This window comes from Zea mays, chromosome 7, assembly GCF_902167145.1.
Source record: "Zea mays cultivar B73 chromosome 7, Zm-B73-REFERENCE-NAM-5.0, whole genome shotgun sequence".
In the NCBI taxonomy this organism is placed as follows: domain Eukaryota; kingdom Viridiplantae; phylum Streptophyta; class Magnoliopsida; order Poales; family Poaceae; genus Zea; species Zea mays.
Genome location: NC_050102.1, coordinates 24,205,239 through 24,215,897, shown reverse-complemented (window position 1 = coordinate 24,215,897; position 10,659 = coordinate 24,205,239). Strand labels below are relative to the sequence as shown.

Sequence of the window (10,659 nt, the reverse complement as noted above, 5' to 3'; positions counted from 1 at the left end):
TAATCACAACTTATTAGTTAATTAATTAAATTCTGAACTAATCCCTTGCCTTATAAATTATACTACATCTTTATAAGTGATTAAAATATTTTATCATCACACATGTCTACCAAAATTCTACTCGGTCCACTAATTCAGCTAAGTGACTGGAATAGCGAAATAATTCGCCATAGCTGAATCTGGCTCGATAATCGCAAGAACTGCGAAGTCGACGAGAGTTTCGTGACTCAGCAATTTATCGAGCACCTAATGAGCATCGCATTAACACATTAATTTATTTAACGTTCGAACTATTCTAAACACTTCATCAGCTTACCGTTTCAACCGCTGACATGAATCCGCGAGATCGGTAGCGATTTTCCGATCCAGGCAATTTGTCGAACGCCTAGGAAATATCGCGCTGCTAGCTTCGTCTTCACCCGATTCTTGGGATTTCTTGCTGACGCACGGATTGACGACGAGATGGAGACTTGCGGGGTCGAGTACGACAAGGAGTTCCGAGGGTCGACATAAGCAGCACGAAATTGGAAATCAAATCATCGAAATCGACGAGCACGTCGTGGGCACGTGGGTCGACGACGAGATCGTGTTTGGAGCGAGCTGGTGAGGTGGGGGTCGAGCAGGGGATGACGTGTTTGACGACTCGACGGCAAACGACGTGACGATGAAATAACGACGAACTAGCAAGTTGAGCCACGGCGAACGATGTCGACAACAAGACCAGGACGGCACAGATCTAGGACTGTTGCGCACGATACGACGACGAATAACGATACCCGTCAAGATCGTTGACGCGATGGGAATTCAGGCCAAGCGAGCCGAAAGGACACGCTGGCCAGCAGGAAACTCCGGTCAACACAACAGCAGGGAAATGGGTGCACAGAACGTCGAGCAGAGCGACAACGGCGACCAGGCGAGATCCGAACGCGGGGAGGAGACTCCACGTCGCAGAGAAAAACAAGGAGCAGGACTGGGCGCGGCATGCTAGAGCTCCGACCAGCAGAGAGGCACATCGGCTAAGGAAGGTGGAGCTCGCGCGACAACAGAGCTGGGCGCGACGCAGGGAGCAGTGCTAGCAGAAGAACTCGCGCGCGCCAGGGAGCTAGGAACGGCGCGACACGCAGAGAGCTCGGGGCGCAGAGCACCATGGCTGTCCGAGGTAAGCGCGCCCGCAGCCAGGACGGACTGGGAACAACAGAGAGCGGAACGTGTCGGCATGGGAGAGGGAAGCTGGTGCTGCGCGATGGAAGAAAAAAAACTGCTGGGCGTCCATGGTGAGCAGAGAGCTCGGCCAGGCGAGCTCGGCTGGTAGTAGCGCGGCGGCCAACGCCATGGCGAACAGGTGTGCGGCGCTGAGGCTGCGCGGCAGAACGAGCGCGCAAGGGAGCTGGGAGACTGCCGCGCGGGGAAGAAGCAGGATTGCGCGCGCGCGTTAAATAGGAGCAGGGGCGGTGACGGTAAAGAAATATCAAGAGGAGGAGGAACGGAGACGAGATAAGGCTGAGCGCTGAAAAATCTCCACTCGAAGAGCGGCGGGAGAGAACCTGGACATCGACGAGGGAACGACGGCCGACTGAAGGGGGCTGGTCGCTGGAGGCGATGGTGTGAGGAGCAAGGAAAAATGAAGATGTGCACTCCCTGGTGAAGACCGAACAAGGAGAAAAAAAAATCTCGTGGAGGATATTTTCCAGAAGCCAACCTTTTCTGGAAAAAGTGATTGTGTATGATGGAAATTAAACTAGAAGCTTGGGCGGTGGGGGAATTTGCTTTTTTTTTCCTTCTTTTCCATTTTTAGACTAAAACGAAATGCAGATATTTTGAGGTTGTATAATCATGGTTTAAAAGATGTATAAAAGGGTCAAACAAAACGAGATCGATAACAATATTTGAACACAACTTGATTCGATGACTACTCCGAAATCAGATGAATTCGTACCTATTATTTCTATTTGAAGATTTAGATCGAGACAAGACACACAGACCGAACCCAACGAAATCAGGACTGATATTTTAAATTGTATTCTGCAACTCGACACCCGATACATCTGTTGAGGATAATTTGCTGGAAACCAACCACAATAATAAACCCTCAACGTGATGTTTCGATTCACGAGAAGAGACTAAATTATTTTACACCTAAAAACTTTAGTAGTCAAGTTCTATTTAATTTGTTTGGGACGAACTCAGAGGGCTGAACTAAGTTTTCAAATACGTCTTCGGGCGAGCGATGAATTTTAAATAACCATCGGATGCACCAATTTTCGGAACAACTACGTTCCGAATATCACGAAAATTTTGGAAGAGCCCGAATAAAATAAAAACGATGTCGAACTCGCGACAGACGAAATAGATGCGATATTAAAATCGCGAAAGGCGAAGATGTTTAAAATTTACATCCGATTTATCCACTGATTACGTGCTTAAATCCGTACTCACCGTCGAGCGGAATATAAACACCTGGGGTGTTACACAAGTGAAACAACTCAAGGATGGGACCTTCATCTAACAAACGAAGTACACGCAAGACTTGATCAAGCGGTTTGGGATGAAGGATGCCAAGACCGCAAAGACTCCAATGGGAACCGATGGACACACCGACCTCAACAAAGGAGGTAAGTCCGTTGATCAAAAGACATACCGGTCTATGATAGGGTCCTTACTTTATTTATGTGCTAGTAGACCGGATATTATGCTTAGTGTATGCATGTGTGCTAGATTTCAATCCGATCCAAGGGAGTGTCACTTAGTGGTCGTGAAGCGAATTCTTAGATATTTAGTCGCTACGCCTTGCTTCGGGATCTGGTATCCAAAGGGGTCTACCTTTGACTTAATTGGATATTCAGACTCCGACTATGCTGGATGTAAGGTCGATAGGAAGAGTACATCGGGGACGTGCCAATTCTTAGGAAGGTCCCTGGTGTCGTGGAGCTCTAAGAAACAAACTTCCGTTGCCCTATCCACCGCTGAGGCCGAGTATGTTGCCGCAGGACAGTGTTGCGCACAACTACTTTGGATGAGGCAAACCCTCAGGGACTTTGGCTACTATCTGAGCAAAGTCCCACTCCTATGTGATAATGAGAGTGCTATCTGCATGGCGGATAATCCTGTTGAACACAGCCGCACAAAGCACATAGACATCCGGCATCACTTTTTGAGAGACCACCAGCAAAAGGGAGATATCGAAGTGTTTTATGTTAGCAATGAGAACCAGCTAGCCGATATCTTTACCAAGCCTCTAGATGAGTCGACCTTTTGCAGGCTGCGTAGTGAGCTAAATGTCTTAGATTCGCGGAACCTGGATTGATTTCTAGCATACATGTGTTTTATGCCTTGATCATGTTCCTTAATGCATTTTGTTGCCTATTTATGGTGCTCAAGTTGTACAAGCACTCCCCGGACCTAACAAATCCATTTGCAAGTGATGCACATATTTAGGGGGAGATGTGCTACAACTTGACCCTTTGAGACTAACTGTGTGCTTGAGTTTGCTTAATTTAGTCTCAAAGGAGGTTTGAAAGGGAAAAGGTGGACTTGGACCATGCAAGACTTCCACTGCACTCCGATGAAAGAGTAACTAATTCCAAGTTCATCTTTGTACTCTTATTGCCTTTTTACTCTTAGTTGAAGATTTTGGTGAGGCAATGGGGTTAAAGGGCCAAAATTGATCCCGTTTTGGTGCTTGATGCCAAAGGGGGAGAAAATAAAGGCCAAAGCAAGAAATGGATCAGCTACCACTTGAGTATTTTGAAAATAGTAGAGTTAGAGTTTTTGTTTGTCTAAATACTCCTGTTTGTCACTTATTGTCAAAACATTGGTCTCTTGTGGGGAGAAGGCTTGATTATGGGAAAAAGGGGGAGTTTTTGAATCTTCGATCAATTTCTCTTGAAATATCTCTCTTTATGTTTCAACAAGTGTGTTTGACTTAGAGATAGGAAATTGAGTTTGATTTGCAAAAACAAACCAAGTGGTGGCAAAGAATGATCCATATATGCCAAATTTGAATCAAAACAATTTTGAGTTCTCATTTGTATTGATGTTGCACTTCCTGTCGGCGTTTCGAGACCGGGGGGTCCCCGGGCCGACGAGTGAATGTCGCCGCGTGCCCCAGCCCAGATGGGTCGAGCGTGAGGGCGAGCGCGAAGGGGGAAGAGCGAGGCGGCCGGAGACCGGCGTGAGAGAGGTGGGAATCCCGCGGCCTTCGTGTTCGTCCCGCGCCCAGGTCGGGTGCACTTGCAGTAGGGGGTTACAAGCGTCCACGCGGGAGAGGGAGCGAGCGGCCCCAGGCGAGCGCCTGTCTCGTCCTCGTCCCCGCGCGGCCAACCCTCTCTAAGAGGGCCCTGGTCCTTCCTTTTATAGGCACAAGGAGAGGATCCAAGTGTACAATGGGGGTGTAGCAGAGTGCTACGTGTCTAGCGGAGGAGAGCTAGCGCCCTAAGTACATGCCGTTGTGGCAGCCGGAGAGATTTTGGCACCCAGCTGGTGTGATGTCGTGGCCGTCGGAGGAGCGATGGAGCCTGGCGGAGGGACAGCTGTCGGAGCGGTTGAGTCCTTGCTGACGTCCTCTTGCTTTCGTAAGGGACAACCATCACAGGGTACGTGGGGCGCCATCGTTGCCTATCCGGCGGAGCTAGCCAGATGGGACGCCGGTCTCGTTCCCTGCGGCCCGAGTCAGCTCGGGGTAGGGTGATGATGGCGCCTCCTGTTGACGTGGCTGGTCTACGCCCTAGGTTGGGCGATGTGGAAGCTCCTCCGAGGCCGAGGTCGAGTCTGTCTTCCGTGGTCGAGGTCGAGTCCGAGCCCCTGGGTCAGGCGAAGCGGAGTTCGTCGTCTTCTAGGGCTGAGCCCAAGTCCGAGCCCTGGTTTGGGCGAAGCGAAGTTCGTCGTCTTCCGGGACTTAGCCCGTGTCCGAGCCCTGGGTCGGGCAGAGCGGAGTTCGCCGTCTTCCGGGACTTAGCCCGAGTCCGAGCCCTGGGTCGGGCGGAGCGGAGTTCGCCGTTGTTGGAACTTGCTCTCAGCAGCAAGGAAGCCAACAAGGATGAACAGTGGTGACAACAGGGTTACGTGCTCGGGGGCAAATAGCTCTGTTGATCTAGCCTCTCACGGGCACTGTGCGGGGGTATTTATAGGTATCTGAGTGCCCAGCGCCTTGTGTTAAGGACGCATGTGCCCTCAGACACCTAGTTTATCCCCAGAATATTCCCATAAAGCGGGGTTACAAGCTGTAATTACAAGCATGCCTTTACAGATTAGGCCCGTAACACAAAGGCGGCCACGCAGGGCCCGTTACAATGGGCCAGATCACGCGTGGGCCTCAGAGCTGAACGAGGCCGCGCTGCGGGATGACTTCGTCGCCGGTCTTCGTCTGGTGCCGAATGGAGCGAAGGGTGTCCCTGCCTGTTCTGTCTCTGTCTGACCAGCGGTTATCAGCGAAGGCCTCGAGCGAAGGGTGGCGTCTCTGCCTTTGCCCCAACATTTGCCCTCCGAGGGACCAATTCGACAAAGTCACCTGGTGCCGAAGACGTCGCTAGATGGCGGAGACGCTGCCCTCGCTCGAAGTGGTTCCGAGGGGGTTTTTGATGTGACCGCTGATGGACGGCGTACTGTTGGATTGCGGGTTTCCCGAAGCGTCGCGCCCTGTCGGATTGCGGGTTTCCCGAAGAGCCACGCCCTGCCTATAAAAGGGGGGGCGGTGTCGGCGCTGTTCGAACTTTGCCTTCCGCGCTCCGTGAAAACCCTAGCCGCCCGCCGTCTTGCTGCTCCTCTTCCTCCGCTGCTCCTTTTGCTCACCGGAGTTCTGGCTCGAGTGAAGCAGACCGCCCGTCGCCGCCGACGGTACGTAGCAATGCCGTCCTCCTCTTCTTCCGCCGATACCACGCCGCCGGCGGCCGCCTCGTCTGAGGAGACGTTGAGTAGCTTGATGGTGGAGGAGTTGCGCGCCGGCGACTCTGTTGATTTTGGTGTGTCACGGATGACGTCAGCCCGCGTTGAAGATATGCAGCGGTTGGGCTACTTTGGCGGCGGAGTTGCTCGTGCTCCGGGGACGGAGGAAGTCCCCGAGCCAGAGGGTGAGTTGGTCGTTTTCGAGGCGTTCTTCGCCGCCGGTCTCCGCTTGCCTGCGCACCGGTTTGTTGGCGAAGTCCTGCGTAGATTCAACGTTCAAATACATCAGCTGACACCGAATGCCATGGTGGCGCTGGCGAAGTATGTCTGGGCGACGACTTCGTACGGCGGACAGCCGTCAAGTTTTTGCGAAGAATTATTGTTTGCATTGGCAGAAGAGGATGGTTGGGGACGGAGTTGCCCAGTTCGGGTCATGCACATTCACGCCGAAGACCGGCAAGACCACAATGCCAGTAGTGGAGTTGGTTCCGTGCGCCCGCAACAAGTGGGGCAATTGGAATGAATTTTGGTTTTACGTTGCTGAGGGTGCCGTCAAAGACCATGAGGGACTCCCCGTGTCTGAGATGTGCTCTCATTATTACTCTGCGTATCCGCCCTTTGAAGTGGCAGAAGAGGATGCAGACGAAGGGGCCCTTCGGTGCGCCGCCGGTCAGAGTAGTGGGCGTGATTTAGTTGAAGAGTTCGTGGCGTACGGGGTCTGGCCCTTGGCGCACGGCTGGGCGTTGGGCGAGGTGTGCCCTCGCCAGATGCCTTTTCACGGAGGAAGGGTGGTGCGAAGTCCTGCCTTCGCACTGAATTTGCGGAACCGGGACCCGGCCGCCTTTGTGCGTGATGCGGAGGACTGGGCGGTGCGGCTCGTGGGACGTTACGTGCCGAGGACGGAAGGCCAGCGCAGCTTTGATATCCGCGGGTCAAATGACCGTTTGAACAGGGTCTTCGAATTAAATCAACTGCCGTACGACGGCTATCCCGGTCAAGACGAAGCGGACCGCCGTGGGAAGAAACCGGCGGTGGAGACTAGAGACGACCCTGCGCCGGCGGCCGCCCCTTCCTCGAAAAAGAGAAAATTAGGTACTGCGATGGGAGGACTTGGGGTGTCTGACGGTTTTGCTAGAGAGTTGATGAGGACGTGTGCGGCCCCGGGGGAAAGGATGTCTTCGCCCGAGCTCCGGGAGTCTTCGGCTTGGATGCTGAGGGTTACCTGGGGCTGCTGGCCTAGAAATGTTCCTATCCCCTGCGCGGCTGAGGAGGACTGTTTTACATCTCGTATGGTTCACCAGTGGAGAGTTTTTCCTTACGGGCGAAATATCGGTGCTGTTGTGTGGGCAGTGATGGACAAGGATCGCCAAGGGGCGGCGCAAAAACGCCAGGCGGCGGTCAGGCTGCATGAAGCTAGGCCGAAGCGGCAGCGGGGGGCTGCGAAGGCTGCGGCCCCCGGCGGAGGCAAGCCGCCGCTGGCGGCGAAGGCGGGCGCCGCTGCACCTAGCAAGGCGCCGGAGGCGACAGCGGGCGCCGGAGGCTCCAAGTCGACGAAGGTGGTGCCGCCGGCCAGCGGAGTGGCGGAGGCTTCGAAGGCGGCCCGAGCGTTGCCGTTGTCGGGCAAGCGCGTTGCCGACTTCGGCACCGATATTACTGTAGACGACTATCTTGGTGGTAAGTCGTTGGCCTTTTTTTTTAATTCGAAGATGCGTTGCAGGGTCGGACGAGGGCCAGCTTGCTATGGTTGCGCCTGGCGCGGAGATCGCGACGGCGGCCATAGTGCCGAAAGCGAGGGGGGAGGCCCTTGACGCCGGAGGCGAGGTGTCGGCCCTCGCCGTGGTCAGGGACGAGGCGGGCGCAACGACCCGCCGACTGAAGGGAGTGACGGAGGCGCTGAGTCAGGCGACGGAGGCGCTGAGTCAGGTCCGCTGAGTTATACTCTCTCCCCCACCTCTTTTGGGGCAACGGCCTTACGTACTGCGCCGCGGCCCTGTAGGTGGCTGACTTCGCCAGCCGTACTGCGTCGGGGGCCCTCACGGCAGCTGTGTCTGCCGAAGTCGAGAGACTTCGGACACAACATGCTGACGCTGTCCGTGAGAAGTCGGCCTCCGACAGCAAGTGCCGTAAGCTGACGGACAGGGTGGCCGCCCTGGAGAGGGAGAAGGCTGACCTCCGGCGCCAACTGGCGGCGGAGAGGAGGGAAGCCAACGAGGCCGTCGCCAAGGGGCAGGCTGCGCAGGCGGAGGCCAAGCTGGCGCGGGCGGAGGGCAATCTTGCCAAGGAGCTCGCCGAACATCTGCAAGAGCGGCTCACCGCCCTGGAGAGCCGCGCGAAGGAGGCCGAGGCCGCGATGCATGCGGAGGCCGAACGGACGCGCACGCAGCTTATGGATACATATCGTGAGCTGGGTGCGCGGACCGGTGACTTCGAGGTGCCGGACCGAGAGCCCGGCCTTCGCTGTCTGCAGTGGGTGCAGGAGGAGCTGCTGGAACTTCCAGCCGTCGTGGGGGGGTTAATGTCGTACGCCTCCCTGGTCACCTGCGAGGGGGCGATGAACGCGCTCTCCCGTGAAGGGTGCCGGCACTATGAGGCCTTCGACCAGGCGGATGAAGATTTTGAGCGAGATATCTATAAGGTCGAAGACCCCGTAGTGAAGGAATCCGCCGGGGCCCTGTATGACCGGATGTGGGTTCTGTACGGTCGTGAGGTGGTCAGGGAGCGGGCCGAGGCTGCGAGGGCTCAGGTAACGTTGTTGTTTGTTTGGCATTTGTTGTATGCGGGCTGTGCGTGTGTTTGCTGAATCTGTGTGTCTTGTCCTAGGTGGAGCGCGGCGAGCGGGTGGATGACTTCGGGGCTCTGAACAGCGCGCTGCCAGACCCGGAGCCGACCCTCGCGGAGGCTGTGACTGGGGTCGCCCTGGAGCCAACCCCAGAGACCGCAGTGATCGCGACGGCTGCCTCCTCATCCGCTGCGGCCGGCGAAGACCTGCCCCCGAAGGTGGCCGAAGGCGCCCCTGATGCCCCCGCAGCTGCTGTGCTGAGTGCTGAAGATCCCGCGGCTGAAACAACGGCGGAGGCAGCGGCGGAGGCAGCGGCGGAGGCTCCCACAGCGTCAGGGCCTTCGCAGGTGGCGTAGTGGTTGTTTAGGGTTGGGGAATTTTTGGATGCTGTGCTGAATTTTGGTTGCTGCGCAGGTTCAAGATTTTGGGCCTTCGCATGCAACCGCTGCTACTGAGTTTCTGGCGGCTTCGACCGCGGAAAGTGGGAATGAATATGGTGGGTTTGCATCTGAGTTTTTTGATTTTACCGACTCCGGGAGCTCGGTTGAGTGGACTGAGGAGTCGTCGGAGGAGGACTTGGATTATTTTGCGGCCTTGGACGTGGCTGCGGCGGAGGCTTCGCCACACGCCGCGGACGCGCCAGACGTGCCAGGCCCTAGCACCGGGCGCCGCCGACGAAGGGCGGTTGCAAAACGTAGGGTTAGCGCGGAGGAGGGGGCTCGGCTTCGTGTGGGTAGGGCTGGTCGGCAGGAACTGTTGTCTTTGCCGGCTGCTGCGAGTACAGGGGAAGGGGAACTGCGAAGTCTCTTTGCGGGTGAGGAGCTTAGGATAATGTTATTTAATTATAGGGAGATGGGAATTATTCCTAAGGTTGAGCCGATGTAAAGTGTGGTGCCCTCGCTTGTATATGTGTAGAGGTTTGTACGATGAAGCTAAGTGCCCTCGCGTGCCTGTGCCCGCGAGGACATTGTGTGCCTTTGTGATTATAGTCGTTCTTAGCACGGATGGTTTGATGCTATCGTTTCTGCCTTTGTTGTGCTAGTTCGGCTGCGCCCTTAGGCGGCTGCTGCGCGGAGTCTTTGCGATAGACTTCGGGTTTGTTTCGCACTTGTTGTGCTAGTCCGGCTGCACCCTTAGGCGACTTCTGCGCGGATAGTCTTCGCGATAGACATCGGATTTTTTCGCACTTGTTGTGCTTAGTCCGGCTGCACCCTTAGGCGACTTCTGCGTGGATAGTCTTCGCGATAGACATCGAATTTTTTCGCACTTGTTGTGCTAGTCCGGCTGCACCCTTAGGCGACTTCTGCGCGGATAGTCTTCGCGATAGACATCGGATTTTTTCGCACTTGTTGTGCTTAGTCCGGCTGCACCCTTAGGCGACTTCTGCGCGGATAGTCTTCGCGATAGACATCGGATTTTTTCGCACTTGTTGTGCTTAGTCCGGCTGCACCCTTAGGCGACTTCTGCGCGGATAGTCTTCGCGATAGACATCGGATTTTTTTTGCACTTGTTGTGCTTAGTCCGGCTGCACCCTTAGGCGACTTCTGCGCGGATAGTCTTCGCAATAGACATCGGATTTTTTCGCACTTGTTGTGCTTAGTCCGGCTGCACCCTTAGGCGACTTCTGCGCGGATTTGTCGCACGCGAGGGTGGCTAGCGCTTAGCCTCGCGGTGACTTCGAATTGGTCGAATGCCGAAGACCGTTGTCGCGGTCTTTTTTCGACACATGTTTTTGCGGGGGATTTTTCTCACATATATTACATGGCTCCACCTCGTTAAAAACCTCACCCCCCGGGAGGAAAAGAGTGCGGGCCGGTACAAGATTGTTTGCGGCGAATTACAAGGGCGAAATCAGCCCTAAATGGGTCAAACAAAAAATTTGCGAAGGTTGTCGATGTTCCAGGAGTGCTCCAGGTCCTCGCCATTTGGCGTTGTGAGCCTGTAAGCGCTGAGGGAAGCTTTTGACTTGACTATGAAGGGGCCCTCCCATTTGGGCTCCA

At 55.2% G+C, this 10,659-nt stretch overlaps 1 pseudogene; it reads right to left on the bottom strand.

Moving 5' to 3' along the window:
• Positions 1-503: 503 nt before the first annotated feature.
• LOC103633774 (uncharacterized) lies at positions 504-4,608 on the bottom strand (annotated as a pseudogene).
• Between the last annotated feature and the right edge of the window lie 6,051 nt (positions 4,609-10,659).